Below are 19,481 nucleotides of genomic sequence, written 5' to 3'. Positions count from 1 at the left end.
TTTCTTTCTTTCTTTCTTTCTTTCTTTCTTTTCTTCCTTTCTTTCTTCCTTTTTCTTTTTTGCCTCTGTATCACTTGACACCCGCTCTACCTTTTTTTGCCCCTGCTTCCCAGTTAGCCAGCTAGTTTTGATAAGAACTCTTGTCTCTGTTCCCGTTTTGACCCCTGCCTAGACTTTATCACTACAATTCTAGGCACTGTCCGCTGGCTGATTCTTAGCAAGTCCTAGCCAGTAGACTGACCAAGACCCAGAAGGTAATGCCAACTCCAGAATTTCTAAAGGGATGGAGCAGGATGTGGCAAGGTCATGAAAGGGAGAGCTCCAGAGCCTCTCTTGAAACTATTCTTATAAACAACAAGAACATTGTTTTTCACTTGAATTATGTTTCTTGAAGTGGACTGGGGCCCGGGGTAGCTCCAGCTCTGAGCCTAGCCTTAGCACCTTTGTCACTGATGCCTGCCTTCTTTTATTATAATTTCATGAACTATCACCTGTCAGAGCCTGCACTGGAGTCAGTGCAAGTTAGAAGAGTAGAAAGAGAGGGGCCTGATAAAATTTTCTCACCATTTATCTGTGAGAGGGCCACTTATGTTGTTCTTAGGGAAGCAAGGAGGAAATCTTTTTAAGAAAATAAATCCACTTTCCTATTGCAAGCCCCATGATCATTCTTAGTTACTGACTCTTTGAACTCAGTTTACCATCACTTCTTTTTACCCTATGTGCTCTATTCTTGCCTTGATATGGAAAAACAGGAAGTTCCAACCTTAGGTCAGTAATTTTAGATCGTACCAAAAATGCAAGAAAATTGATTCCATTTTTCATCCCAATCTAACCCAGAGATTAAGAAAGTTTGCTTATAATCCAGATCTATATGTATTTATAATATTTAAAACTTATTTTTTCTAAGTTTGAAAGCCTAAATGGTTGAAGCTGCTAAGACACCAGTGTTTTGCACAATTTCCCCACTACAGAAATTTTTAGTTTTTATAGTGCATACAGAAAATGTAGTTTAAGAAATCCTTGGCAATTCTTACTGGGCACTAGGTTTTTGAAGGTCAGGAAAGGCAAAGCAGAGGCTTGGATAAACTAAATGAAGAAAGCATTGCCGTTAACCAGGCTCACTGTCCCTTCATTTCATTTTTCCCCTTTCTGTGAACATGCATTTTGGATTTGGTATCAAATCAAATCTGCCACATTTTGCTTTGTGTACTTGCTGAAGTCTTTTGTTCCTCAAACCTCAGATAAATCTGTTAAATTGTTTAGAATACAATGGAGTTACAAATCCCAATCACAGCAGCCTCAACCCCCACTATTGAAACAAGGTATCACACTCATAAAAATGTATAAAACTGAACAGTGCATACAATTTCACAAGCTTCCCAGTAATTCAAAACATTTGTAAATTCTATTTCTTCCCTGCACACTGCCAGTACTCACAACAAATTAAATTCTCATTCAGCTGCTCTGCTAGGAAGTAAAACAGAACAAGACTGGGCATGAACCAAAGTGTCTTCCCTTTATTACTTTTTCTTACTCTTTATTTTGATGTTCTAAATGGAGTTGCCCTTTGTCTTTCAACAGCCATTACGGTTTTACTGGATTCCAGGAGCAACCATGATTAAGGTTGTTACATCACAGCCTCCTCACACAATTAACCATACCTTTCATAACCCAGCCAGCCCTGGAGTCACTGCAGGGAACAGTTCCAGCAGTCCAGCGGGCCACAAAGTGGAGGCTCTTTCTTATCTGTGCAGTGGCCACAGCATGTTTGTTGGGGCACCTGATGCCAAAATTCTTCTGGAAGGAGCCTTCTATGAAAGTACTCCTCCGCCTACCTCTGTTTTGCAAAGAAATTCCAGGGAGGGCACCTGGGTGGCTTAGTCAGTTGAGAGCTTGTCTGTCTGCCTTTGGCTCAGGTCATGATCTCAGGGTCCTGGGATCAAGCCCTGCGGTCAGGCTCCCTGCTTAGCGGGGAGCCTGCTCCCCTTGCTTGTGCTCTCTCTCTCTCTCTCAAATAAATGAAGTCTTAAAAAACAAAAGAAAAGAAAAAGAAATTCCACGGAGATAAATAACAAAAGCAATGCTGCTTTTTAGATTCAAATAAAGTGACATTTATATCTTCTTAAACAGCAAAAATATTAATGGTAGAATTAACCATTTTTGAGCAATAACTCTGTCAGGCTCTGTGCTGAGTGTCTTGGAGACTATGTCATTTCATCATTTCAGTGGCTTTACGATGGAGTTAGATGTTATAACCATTTTATGGAAACTCAACAGAGAAGATGAGTCCCCAAAGCACACAGTCACATGGTGTAGGTTGTATAATTTTAAACCCAATACTCTCTGGCTCCAAAGCCTTGCATTCTTAACTGTGTAGTCACTTCTTAATCATGATATCAATATGTTGATATAAAGCAGAATCCAAAATCAAACATTCCCTCCCACGAACCATGAGCCTTCCTGGGTCACTAATGAAGAAAATTTAAAACTTCATTTCTATAAAAACCAAGCAAAGATTAGGAATCACAATATTCATCTTGAGACCTCTAAGCCAGAGATCCTACACTGTCAACATGTCCTAGAAATAAGAATACAAATTCCATCGTAATGTTAATAGACCACCACATGAAACCAGAGCTTATGGATCACATAAAGCAAATCAGGGCTCCCTACTCAATTTCAGGTGCCCATTCTTCTCAACAAATTTTACCCATACACGACTGTTTTTAGCATTTTTCTGAGATCTTTGGGATATGCAGGAATAGATACAGGCTTCTGTTTGCAAATGATCTAATAGAAGATATAAGACAAATGCCCACGAGAAGTTAAGCAATGATGCCAGTCAGCAATGCTTATGCTATAGCTCAATGACACAAATAACAGATGAATGGGAATAAAGCAGAGAGAAGGCAATTGCTTTGGGTTCCTGGACCAGAAACACTTCAGGGACAGAAAGAGGTAGAAGAAATAGTGAAAATAATCATGCAGCGGTAAGACCTAGCTAAGGTGTATACGTATAGGAGACCATGAGTATGGGTGGAGTTGAGAATTCAAGTTGAGTGTTCATGTTGGAGAAGCATAGTGCTGAGCTTAGGAATATAACCTGGAGCCAAACCATAAAGTCTTATATGACACACACTGAGGAATTTGGACCGTGTTTATAAGTAATGGAGAGCGCCTGTTGAAGATACTGCAGCAGAAAACTGATATGATGAGAACAGTGTTATAAGATGCCTCTGACAGCGATGTTGAGAATGTACTGAAGACGCCAGGCACCAGAGCCAGGAAGACTAGTTTGGAGATACCTGCAAGCAATGAAATATGAGGTGAAGCTCAGAGAAGGGAAATGAAGAGAATGAAGTGACAGTGTGGCAACGTGTGCTCTGTGCTTACCAGGTCCTCCTTCATCCTCTTCTTCCCGGGCACACCTTCCCCAGTGAGTTCTAAACTATGAGCTGGAAGCAGGATAGGTGTAAGCTCAGGAGGTCTCTCTCTTTTCCCTGCTGTAGAGACCAAGGAGCTACATGTTGAGATGATGGCTTCACAAAATGGTAGCAGAGTATCTCCCTAAGTCACTTCTCAAAGGAAGTGTCCTGGAGAGCCACTGAGAAGACATGAGACTTTGCATGAGTAAAACTTGTATATGTTAAGCTATTGATGTGTTAGGGTTCATTATTCAAACAGAGCCTCATCTCTTCTTACTAATACAAAGATAACTGTGTCAGAATTGATAGTTGTGCTCAGGGACTTTAAGGACCCTGGTCTTAGCAAACCTAAAAGTAGGTAGGAGCCAGAATTTGCCAGTGACTTTAATAATGGCACTAACACATTACATTTAAAGATTTTCTATATAGAGTATCCTGTCACCTGCAAATAGTGAAAGACTGACTTCTTCCTTGTGGATTTGAATGCCTTTTATTTCTTTGTGTGGTCTGATTGCCAAGGCTAGGACTTCCAGTGCTATGTTAAAGGACAGCGGTGAGAGTGGGCATTCCTGTCCTGTTCTTCGCCTTAGAGGAGAATCTCTCAGTTTTTCCCCATTGAAGATGATATTAGCTGTGGGTCTTTTGTAGATGTTATGTTGAGGTATGTTCCTTATAACCCTACTTTGTTGAGGGTTTTTATCATGAATGGATGTTATACTTTGTGAAATGCTTTTTCTGCCTCTGTTGAAAGGATCAGATAGTTCTTATCCGTTCTTTTATTAATGTGGTCTATCACGTTGATTGATTTGTGAATACTGAACCCCCCTTGCCGCCCAGGCATAAATCCCACTTTATCATGGTGAATTTTTTTTTTTTAAGATTTTATTTATTTATTTGACAATGAGAGAGAGCACAAGCAGAGGGAGTGGCAGGCGGAGGGAGAGGGAGAAGCAGGCTTCCTGCTGAGCAGGGAGCCTGATGTGGGAATCAATCCCAGGACCCTGGGATCATGACCTGAGCCGAAGGCAGTTGCTTAACCAGCTGAGCCACCCAGTGCCGGTGAATGATTTTTTAATGTACTGTTGGATTTGATTTGCTAGAATTTTGTTGAGAATTTTTGCATCTATGTTCATCAGGGAAATTGGCCTGTCGTTCTTTATTTTAGTGGAGTCTTTAACTGGTTTTGGTATCTGGGTAATGTTGGCTTCATAGGATGAATTTGGAAGCTTTCCTTCCTTTTCTGCTTTTTTGAATAGTTTGAGAAGAATAGATATTAATTCTTCTTTAAATGTCAGTAGAATTCCCCTATGAAGCCATGTGGCCCTGGACTTTTGTTTGTTGGGAGATTTTTGATTACCGATTCAATTCTTAGCTGGTTATCAGTCTGTTCAAGTTTTCTATTTCCTCCTGTTTCAGTTTTGGTAGTTTATACGTTTCTAGGGATTTAACCATTTCTTCCAGGTTGTCCAATTTGTTGATATATAGTTTTCCATAATATTCCCTTCAATTGTATTTCTGTTGGTTGTCATTTCTCCTCTCTCATTTGTGAGTTTATTTGAGTCCCTTTTCTTTTCTTTTTGATAAGTCTGGCTAGGGGTTTATCAATTTTATTAATTTTTCCAAAGAACCAGCTCCTAGTTTCACGATGTGTCCCCTTGTTTTTTTAGTTTCTATATCATGTATTTCTGCTCTAATCTTTATCATTTCCCTTCTCTGCTGGCTTTAAGCTTCATTTGTTGTTCTTTTTCTACCCCCTTTAGGTGTAAGGATAGGTTATATATGTGAGATCTTTCTTGCTTTTTGAGGTAGGCCTGTATTGCTATATGCTTCCTTTTTATGACCACTTTTGCTATATCCCAAAGGCTTTGGACCATTGTGTTTTCATTTTCATTTTTTTCCATGTATTCAATGAAACCACTAGTCAGTTCATTATAATTACCCTGTTCCTATGCTCATGAATATTTTTACTCTTGGAGTCTCTAAAAGGAAGCAAACAGGGTGAAAATGACCCAAGAGAGAGTTTACACTAACTCAGTTCCAATTTACTCAAGATCATATGCTGGTGCCCACACATGCAGCCAAGTAATCTGAGTTACATGGTCTTCCAGTGTAGGGAATGCAGAGTATTGGCATACAAAATCTAGAAGTAATTATATACATTTTTTTTTTCCAGAGGGAAGACACTTGCAAGGCCCCTGGCAGGATTAAAAGAACAATCTATAATAATGAGATAGAATAAAGCTGAATAACCCACATGGAAACTAAATCCATGATCTTGGATGTATTAGGACTGAGCTTTAACCAGTAGAGCTAATTATGAGAACAATAACCAGCTAAGGTAAGATTAAAAACTTTCATCTGAAAACTACACCTTGAACTGTATCTTTATTTTAGACAAGACCAGGCCTGAAATAGTTCTGAAAGCCCTGACAAATGACCTTCTTAGAGTTGTGGACAAGTGCCAAATGCCCATACTGATTCTATGCTACATTAGGTCACTGGCATTTTCCAACAGGACACCTACAGATTCTCTACGTAGGACACGGATATGAATATGCACTATACATATCAAAATATTTAACAGCAACATGCCACTTAGGATGGCATTTTAAATTGGCTTCTTAGGGGTCTTTTGTGGGGAATAACCAAGGGGTGGAGATGTCATTACACTAATCCTGACGAGCCAAACCCAAAATGTACCTCATGTGGTCATGGAAACTATTTGTTTTCATTCAAAATTAATTAAGTTTGAGTTAGAGCAGAAAGGGAGTGGTCTCATAGCTTTAACTGCAGCATTCAATACAACAAAAAGACTGGCATCCCGGTGTTTTCGCCTTGAATTTCTGCCATCAAAACCATTAGTCAATTCAGAGACAGAGCTTGAACACTTGACTGCCTACACTCAGCTCCATCTGTTATATGCACTATTGCCAATATGTAGTCCAGTGTGCCAATGACACCATTCACCAATGGTTCTTATGAAGCATGCAGGATGCCCATCTACTTCCACCAAAGCAACATGGTGTCATCTTTTCTGCTGGAAGAATAATCGTCTAAAAGCAACAACATGAATTTATACTTGCTTATTCCTTTTTTATTTTAAAAAGTAGAATATATGACCTTAGCACAGGGGACTTGGGGGTTTGGGCAAAGCAAGAATAATAAAATCAGGAAGCACAGAACAAATGGGTCAAATGTATACTGAGAAAAAAAAACTATCAAGAGAAAAAACAAAAATGAAAGATTAAAAGCATAGAAAGATAAGATCCAAATAAGTGTTACTATTTTAATTGTAATCTAATTGATTTAGACCATTGGGTCTAATGATTGATGTAAGAGATAAAATTATCAACCTAAACCAGTGTAATATATTAGCACATTAGAAATACCTGAGGAGCTTTTAAAAATCACAAATGTGTAGGTACAATGAAGCCTCCAGAACAATTAAATCAAAATCTCTGGGATGGGGACTAGGCATCAGGATTTTTTAAAGTGCTCCTGGGGATCCCAATAAAGAGCCCTATTTGGGAACTACTGACTTAAACAAAAGAAGAAGGTATCAGTTTTTTCTACTACAACTGATTCACTATGCTGCAAAAAGGGAATAAGTATCCCTAAATTTATATATGAGGAAAGATGATTTTAAAAAGGTTGAAACGTTTGCCTAAGACCATATAGCTCATAGGCAGTAGAGCAGGGGCTCATAGCCAGGACCTTACACTGACTGACATTTTGACTGAAAATACACTAAAGCCTCTGGGTGGGATCACCTAGGGACAAGCTGAGTGGGGGATGGAGGTGAGTCTTTGGGCTGAGGAGCGCTCTGATAATAAATGTTGCTTCATACCCATTTGCACAGTAATTTCCACCATTTCGAAATTTCTTTGAGTTAAGCCAATGTCATTAAAATACAGGGTTCCCAAATACAATGCAATGGCTACCATAATAATTAGTGTTGTTGTTATTATAGCTACCAATTGTGAACCTATTACATGAAAAACTCTGTTTTAGTTGCTTTACATGCATGACTTCAACTCTATTACATCTTGAAGGGTAGATATCAAAATCCCCATTTAACAGCTGATGAAAGTAAGTTTTATAAAGGTTAAATGACTTTCATATAATCAGTAAATGGCAGAGCCACAATATGAACTGGCTGAATGCTTTTTTAATCTTTATACTATGTTGCCCAAAGAAACTAAATATTTTAACACAATTACTCTCAATTATTAGTAGTTTCATCTTGAACTAATAAAGCCATTAGACATGAGACAGGTGAAGACATAGGTTGGTTGTGGGAGATGTGGTGGCTTTAAAATATGCCCACCAGGGGGCACCTGGGTGGCTCAGTCATTAAGTATCTGCCTTGGGCTCAGGTCATGATCCCAGGGTCCTGGGATTGAGCCCCGCAACGGGCTCCCTGCTTGGTGGGAGGCCTGCTTCCCCTCTCCCACTCCCCCTGCTTGTGTTCCCTCTCTTGCTGTGTCTCTCTCTGTCAAATAAATAAAATCTTTAAAAATAAATAAAATAAAATAAAATAAAATAAAATAAGCCCACCAATTATTTGATACTCCTCCCTTCAAGACAGCCTGATTTTCCTTTCTTTGACAGTGAGCTGGATTTAGTGACTTTCTTCCAGTGAATAGAATACGGAAGAAGTGATGGTGTATGAATTCCAAGACTCAGTGATAAAAGGCATCACTCACTCTGGGAAAAGCCAGCTGCCCTATCAAAAGGCCTCCTGCCAAGAGCCTTGTGAGTGAGCCATGTTGGAAGCAGATATCCGAGCCCCAGTCAAGCTTTCACGTGACTCTAGCCTCCATCAACAGCTTGACTGCAACCTCCTGAGAGATCCTGAGCCAGAAACACCCAGCTAAGCTACTCCCCAACTCCTGACCCACAGAAACTGAGATAATAAATGTGTATCATTTTAAGCCACTAGGTTTTACAGCAATGGATAACTCATATAGGAAAAAAAAAAGGAAGACAAATAGTAAAAGTTCCAGATTATGAGGCTCAATGATGCATAAGAGTAAATAATCTTAAGCACCCAGAAATACCAGGAGGGCACTGGGTAACTGCATAAGGACATGGGAAGGGGTTAGGGTAAAGAAAAAGCAAGGGGGTGTGTGTCATAAAGTATTTACAATAACTCTTTTTCAAAGGAAAGAAAAAAAATACTGGTTTGAGAATGAATTCATTTTCCCAGGTTATTACAGAGTTTGACAGCACTCCATATGACATACTAAAAAGCACCCAAGCACCTAAAGCAATAATGCATCATGCAAAGTCAAGTAGAGTCCTTTTGCTATTTTACATAGTTTAATAAGACAGGTCATCATGCTGTGATGTTATTAATGTGGACTGCATTATTCTAAGGCTAATAATTACATATAATATCTCTTTACCTATTTATCTTAAGGCAAAATGTTATTTACATTTTTACGTCTTGATAAGCAACTGTATCTACTATAAAGAGATACAGATATTTGAAGTTCAATTTTTCAATTTTCCTTGTTCAGGTTTTCAGGATGTCCTGATTGTATACTCAAGTCCCCTCTGAATTCCATATACTATGTCCTGGAGCGTCTGTTAGAGAAATACTGGGAGATAACAGGATATACCGATTTTGTTCTTGCCAGTAAATCACCTCCCCAGGTAATTGTTCTTATAATAAAAATGCCAACTGGGTGGCAAGTTTCCGCACCAAGAAAAAGTTGTATTTTAGTCCTCTTGTGCATTCAGTACAAATTTTAAAATCACAGGAAAGAGGAAAAATAAAATAAACTCCTGCTGAATAAAGGATAGAAGAAAGAGAAAAAGGAAATAACTTGGGGAGATTCTTTGTAATGCACCTCTGGTGTCACAGCTGATGCTATAAAGGGCAGATACCTTGTGTTTCCTTAAGAAAATAAATAGATCACACCAGTGACTGATAACCCAATCCCTGTTTGCCCAACTGGATAATATGACTTTCTTCACTTGATGATCATTTGTAACATCCCCATTCAAAAATATATAGAAAGGTCTATGGCAAGGCTTCCCAAAGGTTAAAAACAGAAAGAAGGTTCCCTTATTTTCCTTACTGCCCCTATACCCTCAACCTCTAATCCTGTTTGCCATGAATCAAAGAAGAAAAAGAAAAGGGACAGAAGTGGGTTAAAAAGTAGGATTGGAAAGGAGAGGGGGCTAGAAATGAGTAAAAAAAAAAATTTTTAAGCGACAAGTTTTGGAGAATATTCTGTAATAGTTTTTTCATCTCCCTGTAGCTGGGCTCCTTAACCTCCATTTATAAGCTCAATAATCTCACTATGATAAATCCTGTTGTGATCTCCTCAAGGATGGGCTCATGGAAGAAGTTTTGGCTCAATGATCTGTGACTGAACATCAAATAAACCTTATGGTTGTTTGGTTTTGCAGTCAGGTATTTCACTCAATCCCCAAGTTCAGCTGCCATCTTGATCACACTCCTGATACTTGGACCCATCTGTTGAATTCTGTGTGGTAGGCCCTCAGAAGCAAGGTACTGCCGCACTCTGCCTATATTCCCGTCTCCAGGGACTATCAGTGTCTGCCTCATCACCACCTGCTCATGGATTCGCCATCAACACGTTAAATACCACTATCAGAACCACCTGATTCCCTTTTCTTCTGCCAACACCCTTAACGATCAACAGCCTTAACAAGTGCAAGCAGTTAGTAGCTAGATTTTACAGAAAGGCTAGGATTCATTGTAATGCCTCACCCTTTTCCACATTGCAACCTCTTCCCTTAATTCCAAGTCATGTCCTACTTTAGACTGCCCATTCCACTGTTACACATCAGGTCATATCTTGAGATACAACATTTTCCTTAGCTAATGTGAAGAAATGAAATTAAGTACAAGGCTTCCCTTTACCAGAATATAAACAGGGGAAAGCTTTCCTCCATCAAACTTCAAATCCTGAAGCAGACTTGTTTATCTTTTCAAAAAAACTATAGTGTTTTAAAAGAGAGACATTGATTGATTAATCGATTCACCAGTCCCAAATAATGTTAAGTTGAAAACAGCAATGACATTTCTAAGGGCTGTACTGCATTTTCTAATACCAGGTGGTGGATATCTATGGAGTTTCATCAGACTAGGAGGGCTGTCACACCACTGGCTCTATTCTATACGCTTCACTGGCTTGCTAGTTAACAATTATGCAATATATATTTGCTCATTCTCCATGCAAAAAGATCAAGATTGACACTTAAAGAGCTCATCTTTAGGTGGGAAAGAAATCCTTAGAGAATCAGGAGAATATAATATAAAACAAACTTCTGTCTGAAAAATAACTGGTGTTTTTATCCTCTCTCATAAGCAATGCCTTCTTTCTTTGTGTGATTCTGTTTCAAAATCAGTAGCCTACCAACCCCTCAGCTAAAACAAAAGAGCTAGCATTAGAGAAGAATGCAAATGCATTTTCATGACTACTTTTGATAAACCCTCATATACTTTTTTTTCTTACCCCAATACAAGAGTGCACATTGATTGCAGAAAAAAAAAAAAAAAATCACATGCCCAAAACTCGTCCTCTTCGAATACAACAGGGACCTGGGCTAACAGTCCAAACATGCAGGTTTGAGAAACTGTATTCCATCATACTTGTCAGACTCAATATCTTGTCTACGGCTTCTGTTCTCCCCAAAATCTCATAGCTTCAATTCACCAAATTCCTATATACGAGTTCAGTTGGATCTACTGTCAGAACACTTCTAATTTCCCAATTGCCAAAACTCAGAAGCAACCAGGATGTTCTTCAGTAGGTAAACGGATAAACTGTGGTGCATCCAGACAATGGAATATGATTTTTTTGAAGTAATCTCTATACCCAGCATGGGGCTTGAGTTCATGACCCCGAGATCAAGAATCACATGTTCTACTGACTGAGCCAACCAGGCACCCCAGACAATGGAATATTATTGAGTGCTAAAATGAAATGTGCTATCAGGCCCTGGACAGACAGGGAGGAACCTTGAATGTATATTTTCTGGGATACCACAAATCAAGTGATAACAAGGCACCAAAAGTTCAGATAAAGGAAAAAGCAGTAGACTGGATTCTCAGAGGCCTGAGTTTTAGTACCAGTTCTGCCATTGCCCAACATGTAACTGAGCACACATCACTTCACCTCTCTGATTTATGTTGAGTCATGGCTTTGTACATTGTATAATAATCACTAAATTAAAATATCTAAACCTAAATGTTAAAATTAGTAAAATTGCAAGATACTTATTTTAATAACAAAAATAATTGCAGCTCCTTTACATTTTGTATTTAAAAGATGAGAATGCCTATTTAAGGAAAGGAGAAAAAAAGCCTTAAGTACAATGGCAACTAAAATGGCAACTCAAACAAGATAAAACTGTTTCTGAGGCACTGATCTTTTAATTACAGAAAATGTCAAAATGCAATGTGTTCTCTTAGCTTTATTATTTTGAATCTGTTTCTTGTTTCTCAACAAACGGAAGAAATAAACAGTGATTTTTAAAATTAATTACGTAGTGCAATTTTCCTCCAGGAAAACCAATATAGCTTAATTTTCATTAACTATATTGTAAATCGCATTACTCTTTTGGAAAACATTCAAGGGTGCTTTTATTTATAAACCAAGAGATGAGAACTGTAATGCATTTATATGGTGCCTGGACACTTTCAAATGGGGCTTCTTATTAAGTAGAATTCAACAATGATATTTTTAAATATCATTACAATTTTTAAATGATAAAACCCAACATATCATTCAAGCCAAAAATAGTGGCATCCCAGGTTAAACTGCAGCATTCAGGATGTTAATTAGCTAACCATGACTATATGTATAATGAAGATATTAAGCTTTTTCTAAGAACATTGCAACTTGAATTCAAATAACTAATGTTATGGGATAATTGGGAAATATGATTAACTGATTTAAACACCACTGAAAATGCAGCACAACTCTCTTTCAAGAGGCAGAAGAAATATATTCTATAGACAAATGCCAACATCAGAATTAGCATGTAGTCAAGAAAGGAGGTGACTAAGAGTACATGGGTAACCATTTTGAATAAATCACTTTAAAGCTAGTCACAGTGTGAATGAGGATAATTACATGGCTCTCAACTCTGCTCATGTTTTTTTTTTTTCTCTCTCTCAACTGCAAGTCCCTTCAACTGTCATGTTTAGTTGTCTCTTTGAGATGTTACTATACATGGTAACAGATCAACCTGTGCTTCTGTGATTTTTATAAATGATCTTAGCTCACACAGCAAAGCCATTAAGCTTGGGTTAGGAAAGGCCTGACCCTTGGGTACTTGCATGCAGTTTTCTATCGTAGAAAAGCTTCATAAAGCTTTATAGGAAGATTTGAAAAGACATCAGAAAATAATTTGAAATTCAGAAGTATCCAAGATGCCCTGTACCTTTTCATTGCTTACACTGGTTGCATGCCTACACAGGAGAGTAAGTAAACTATTTAACAAGTGGTTCCCAATGAGAAGGTATATTTTAGTAGGAATAGCTACTTTGGGCCCTCTGGTTTCCTTTAGATTGTTCCAAATAATTGCATGTAACTACCCTAACAACCAGGAGATCATTAATAAAAGGAATTTAATGAAATGATTCTGAAGCATGATTTAATGTGCAAACTTTTTAGAGGCGATGGCCAAGAGAATATCGCAGGCAGCAAAATTTTATAGTAGACCAAGTGAACAGAATTGGAAACAAGCACTGTAGAGAAATAAAAATCATAATCAATATGCCTGAAAGGAATTCATACTGGTAATTGCAAGATAGCTGCAGAGACTTATACTTAGTAGCTGCTAATAAATGGGGTGATGATAAAGGCAAAGAAGAGCAAGACCTCTGGGATAAGATAAGAGGATTAAGTTTACTCCATCCAAGAAAACAATGGAAAGAAAACTAGGGGAGATCTAATACACTAGAATTTAATACAAGATGAATCATTTTAGTACTGAATGTAATACTCTACAATTACTTTTCTGTAAGACTATATACTAAGTTCTTCTGATTTGTTATAGGTATTGTCTAAAGAATCATAGCCAATCAAAACTAAGTCCAAAGGGGCCCTCTGGCAGAGGCAGAAAGAAAAAATTGGTAGGTTTCTTGCAGTAGGGATGCTATCTTTTATTTGTAAAGAACTCATGACTTAGATACCAGAAACTATATTCTATCTGCTTTATCATTCTAAATTATTGAGATTATCCAGAACCCTGATTTTCTGTGTTTAAGTTATTCTTTCCTATGTCTTCTTTTATGAGTATTTATTCTATTCTACAAGTTTCACTTCCTTCACCTTTCCCCTCAAAAACAGATAATTTTACACAATGTCTAACTTAAGTTAAGCTTATGTCTACATAGATGAGATTTTTTTAAAAGTTATCAAAAAGATACAAGAAGGGGCACCTGGGTGGCTCAGTCAGTTAAGCATACGACTCCTGGTTTCAGCTCAGGTCATGATCTTGGGGTCTTGAGATTGAGCACCGCATAGGGCTCTGCACTCAGCAGGGAGTCTGCTTTCCTCCCTATGCCCCTCCCCGGCCCCCATGCACGAACGGCAGGAACACGCTCTCTCTCTCAAAAAAATCTAAAAAGACAGATGAAAGAAAAAACATAAAACAACAGCAACTTAATACAGTATAAACAAAAGATTTTTATAACTAGAATTTAAAAAACTAAGTAGATACTAAAAATAAAACATTTAAACGTAGGCTCCTACTTAGATAGTAACTGAAAAACTAGTTACTTTTATCTCCATATTTGTGTAGATTCATATTTTAATTAAGACATTCAAAATTATTTTTCTGATAATATTTTTCAGTTTATTTCCATTTCAGATTTTAATGCAGATTTTTTTAAAGCACAATAATCTCAACAAAGAAAGGAAAGGCATAAGATTCAGCAGTTTCTGCTTTTCATATATAATGAAGCCAATTTACTGTGGCATCGAATTTTTAAAATCTCGTTTCCCTTGAAGTGGGTATTTTCAAATATTGCATATATATACAGTAGACTTTTCATTTGCAAGAAGCTTAGAAAAATAATCAGTTCCTTGGTAAATACCAAAAAAAAAAGAAGAAGAAGAAATTCATAATAAAATTAGAAGTAGTCCAATGAACAGCCATATATCAATGGAACTACACCATCTGTGAGAACTGTAGAGGGAAAAGTGAAAGGAAAAAGTGAGGATGACCTGTTTAGACGTAGGTATGCTAATGTACAGTCAGAACTAGATTCAGCCTTTTTCGGGCTTAGAAGTGTTTAGAATGAAATATGATGTCTTCAGAGTGACCACTGGTTACTTTGGGTCGCAAAGGCCCCAAAGCTCTGCTTCCACTCTCACACTTTATTGTGTGAGACAGGAGACAAGAGTTGCAGCTCCTACTTATTATCAACCCGCTGTATCTCCTGCCTCTTCCAAGACTTCAGATACCTCATCTGTCAAGCACTGGATTTCAACAAATCTTCAACCACATCCTTAAAGAATATTCAAAAATTTTGTGAAGTAGATCAAAATGTATTGTCACTAAAATCAAGTAAGATTTGTTCATTAAGTGGGGAAAATGTTAATGACTAAAAATTTCTTAATATAAAGTGTTCGTCTACAAGTTTTCTTCAAATGCATTATCTCCTTCTGTCTATTTCTTTCTTTTTCTATATTCCGGGAGAGGCGATAGAGTCATTAACAGCATCCACCCTGGAGTCAGAATGCCTAGGTGTAAATCCAGCCCTGCCCATTCACTATCTACAAACCCTGGTAAAGTCATTTAATCTCTTTATGCCCTCTTTTCCTCGATAAGAAATGGAGATAGCACAATTTCTTCCTTATAAGGAAGTTATGAGGATTAAGGGAGGTAATACACATAAAGCACTAGAACAGTGCCTGCTAAGCACTGTCACAATAACATACAGCAGCAACAAGTTTAGCACAAGATACTTCTTTTAAAAAACCAAATGTAAATATTGCACGTTGCTTCCCAAAGTGCCATGACTTTCAGGTGCTTTGTAAAAAGAATGAGGAATATTACTAAATACTGTTAGGATATATTGTTTCAGTAAAAAGAAGCAAGGTGTTTAAGCATTTATACTATGCTACCTTTTATCAAAGAAAGGAGAAACAGGAATACACATATAGAGGTATACCTATACATATTTTAAAAAGAAAGGAAAGATAAACCAAAAACTAATAAAAATGGTGACATCCAGGAATGAGGGACAAGGTAGAGAAGCTAGAGTTTTCCAAATGTGCTTTACTTGGAGGTTTTGACTTTGAAACTATAATAATGTTTTAAATAATCACTAAAGTTAATTCAAACTAAAAAGAATCCATAAAAATGAAAAGCAAAATAAAACAAGGGAATATAACTGTGTATGAATTGATATCTTAACCGTGCACAAATTATTTTTAAGTAGCATAAACTAAGAACTTTAAGGAACCTTAAATTATTTTTACTAATCACATTGTAAAAAATATGACCATTTTTCTAAAGTTATTCTTAAACTATAGTATATACAGTCATATGGAACAAAGATTTTTAGTTTAAGAGAAAAGAGCTAAACATATTAAATGAAAGAATTACAGACAAAACCCCATAAACTGAAATTTGAATTGGAAATATGGAACACTGGGAAATATCAATATAAACATATAAAGTATTCCTCTTTTAAAATATTTCTACAGAAAAGGCCTAGGAACAGTGACCAATTAAGTGGCAATGCAACGAGAGTGGCCAAATTGTGGACTATGAACACTGTTTCCCACAAAAGGTACAGATGCCTTAGAGATATGGCTATTTCCTGGTTTGGGCAGAAAACAGAAAAGAAGATCCTGGGACTGCTTGTCCTACCAAAAAGTGAGGATGCATCAATGCCTACAAGGATCATTTCAAGAGGACTTGGGAACAAAATTTAAGAGATGCCTGTCTTTCCTTTCGCCGCTGTGACTGCAGCCATGAGTATGCTCAGACTTCAGAAGAGGCTTGCCTCCAGTGTCCTCTTCTGTGGCAAAAAGAAGAGCTGGTTGGACCCCAATAAGAACAGTGAAATCACCAGTGCCAACTCCCATCAGCATGTCCAGAAACTGATCAAAGATGGGCTGAGCATCCGGAAGCTTATGACTTCCCATTCCCGGGCTTAGTACCAGAAAAACACTATGGCCCACCAGAAGGGCAGGCATATGGGCATTGGTAAGAGAAAAGGTACTGCCAATGCTCGAAAGCCTGAGAAGGTCACCTGGATGAGAAGGATGAGAATTCTGTACCTGCTGCTCAGAAGATACCTCTATCTAAGAAGATTGACCACCGCACATATCACAGCCTGTACCTGAAAGTGAAGGGTAATGTGTTCAAAAACAAGCAGATTCTCACAGAACACATCCACAAGCTGAAGACAGACAAGGCTCACAAGAAAAGCTTCTGGCTGACCAGGTAATGATAGAATTAGAATCTTACTGTTTTGCAATACCTATTGAACAAACAGATTTATACTATAATCATCAGTAACAGATAAACTAACAGATGAAAAATTGATAAAGAACAAAATTTATAATGGATGAATCAGGCCAATCACATATAGACCTATAGATCAATCTTAACATTATAATAAACAGATATTAGGCACTGTGGGTTCCTTAGTGTGATGCAATGGAAGGAACCCAACATCCTGAATTAAGTATTCTTGCCAAACATCAAATTGGGATCTGATTAAATCTCTATGTCTAGATATGTAGCTTATAGAAAATAGGGGTCAAAGGAAATTTTTAAATGATATTATGAAGATGCACACAGCAAATTACAGAACGTGAGAAATTCTACAAGACAAATAACGCAGTTTCTTTAACAAATAAAGTACCAGGGAAAAATGGAGGGGAGAGTTTATAGTTTAAAGGAAATTTTAGATGTATACTAATGAAATGCAAGGTGAGGGTCTAGACTCTATCCCGATTCAAAAAAAAAATCTAAATATGCATGTTGTGGCATGCATATTGAATTTGATGTTGATTGGTATTTGATTTGAAGTCATCAAATTTTTGCTAACTTTCTAAAATGGGATGATAATATCACAACAATACTTTTTTGCAATACTTTTTTTTGAGTGTTTATCTTTTAGGGTTACATATGGGTGAATTATATGATGTCTGGGATTTGCTTCAAAATGAGGGTGGAGTGATAAGTGGAGGTATAAATAAGTTAAGATTGGCCATGTGCTAATAATTTTGGACACTGACACTGGGTGACAGTTACAGGAAAGTTCATTATTCGCTGTACTTTTGTATGTGTTTGGAAACTTACACAATAGAATGCTTTAAAATGAAAACTATTTTTAAGCACAGAATTAAACACAAAAATTCCTGTTGAGTTTTTTTTTATTATGTTGCATTGAATTTATACACAGATTAACTTAGCCCATGGAGTCTTCCAATACAGAAACCTCTACATTCTGTTCCTCAGTAGCATTTTTATTATTATCATTACTGCTTTTGTTTCTACTTTCTTGGTATAGGTTGTTGACACTGCTTAAGCTTAGTCAGAAGTTTTTCATAATTTACAAGACTTTTTCTGTTTAACCAGTTTATAAGTGGATTTTTTTTTGTTTTACTAACAATAATCAGTTTGAAAACAAATAGGAAGTAATTGCTTCTGTGTATGTAAGTTTTTAATTTTCCTAGTTACTCTACTGTCTTTCTGGTCCCAATAACTTTTCAATCTAATATCTAATAGTCTAATATCTAATTTTCAACCAAATCTAATTTCTTATATATTTCAGATGGACAATCCACAATATACAAATAAAGGATAATTTTTCTCATCTCTTTAAAAATAGTTGCTGTGTGGGGCGCCTGGGTGGCTCAGTTCTTAGGTGTCTGCCTTCAGCTCAGGTCATGATCCCAGTGTCCTGGGATGGAGCCCTGCATCGGGCTCCCTGCTCCGCGGGAAGCCTGCCTCTCCCTCTCCCACTCCCCCTGCTTGTGTTCCCTCTCTCGCTGTGTCTCCCTGTGTCAAATAGATAAATAAAATCTTAAGAAAAAAAATAGTTGCTGTGGACTGAATTGAAAGCACTGATACCCTTTCACTTGTTTCCTGAAATCCATATTTTGAGAGGTTTTCTATCTTAAAACAAACAGAAACCTGTATTTATGCTCCTGCCCAACTTGAAACGCTCAAGAATTCATACTAGGAACTGTGAGATTAATATATCTGATGAATTTGCACGATGACTTAAATTTTCAACTCATCCTATCATCAATTATAGTTCAGAGAACACCATCAAAATCTAATAATTAAGAATATCTATTGGAATGCCTGGGTGGCTCAGTCGGTTAAGCGTCTGCCTTCAGCTCAGGTCATGATCCCAGGGTCCTGGAATCTAGCCTCACGTCGGGCTCCCTGTTCGGAGGGTAGCCTGTTTCTCCCTCTGCCTCTCTCTCTCTCTGACAAATAAATAAATAAAAACCTTAAAAAAAGAAAAGAATATCTATCCCCAACAAATATCAAAATACGTTTGCCATACCCCTGGAAGATTAGTTAAGAGAAGGCTTCCTTGATTCTTATTTTCAGGCTGATGAAATAAGATGATTCCATTAATAAGAACCCAAATTGTTCTTTGTCATAAAGTAGACATGGAGAAGATTATCAGAGAAACTGACTAAAAATTTTAAAGCCAATCTCAAAACATCAACATGAGTTTTTTTGTTTTTTGGTTTTTGTTTTTTCCTTAAGGGATGTATTTTGTAGAGAAGTTACATTATTATTCCAGAAGACATTATCTTGGCTTCAGTACACATAACACATCTGGGAATTGTCTGCTTGAAAGCCTTGGCTAGAAGCTCTATCTGATGGCCTCAAATTGATTGTGATATTGAAAAGTCTGAAGGAAGTTGGTGCACGTCACATGGCAGGCGGCTTGGCATAAACTGCCTAAGACACCAAATTTTCCCATGGGAAAAGACCAAAAAAGTTGGATCAGGATTCCATATTGATTTTGCTTTATGAGATAAAAACTTCTCCCTTCAGTATACTGCTTCTCACAATAGC

General features: G+C 37.3%; 1 protein-coding gene and 1 pseudogene across 3 annotated transcripts in view; one reads left to right on the top strand and one right to left on the bottom strand.

Moving 5' to 3' along the window:
- CTNNA3 (catenin alpha 3) overlaps positions 1 to 19,481 on the bottom strand; it is a 2,007,818-nt gene that overhangs the window by 1,079,968 nt on the left and 908,369 nt on the right. The gene's annotated exons all lie outside the window — the stretch shown is intronic.
- LOC112807367 (large ribosomal subunit protein eL19-like) lies at positions 16,400 to 16,949 on the top strand (annotated as a pseudogene).

Source organism: Callorhinus ursinus, unplaced genomic scaffold (assembly GCF_003265705.2).
Source record: "Callorhinus ursinus isolate GAN/ISIS: 27379988/994484 unplaced genomic scaffold, GSC_fseal_2.0 scaffold31, whole genome shotgun sequence".
NCBI classification, from domain to species: Eukaryota; Metazoa; Chordata; class Mammalia; order Carnivora; family Otariidae; genus Callorhinus; species Callorhinus ursinus.
Note: the sequence above shows the minus strand (reverse complement) of the source record. Positions and strands in the feature narration are given on the sequence as shown.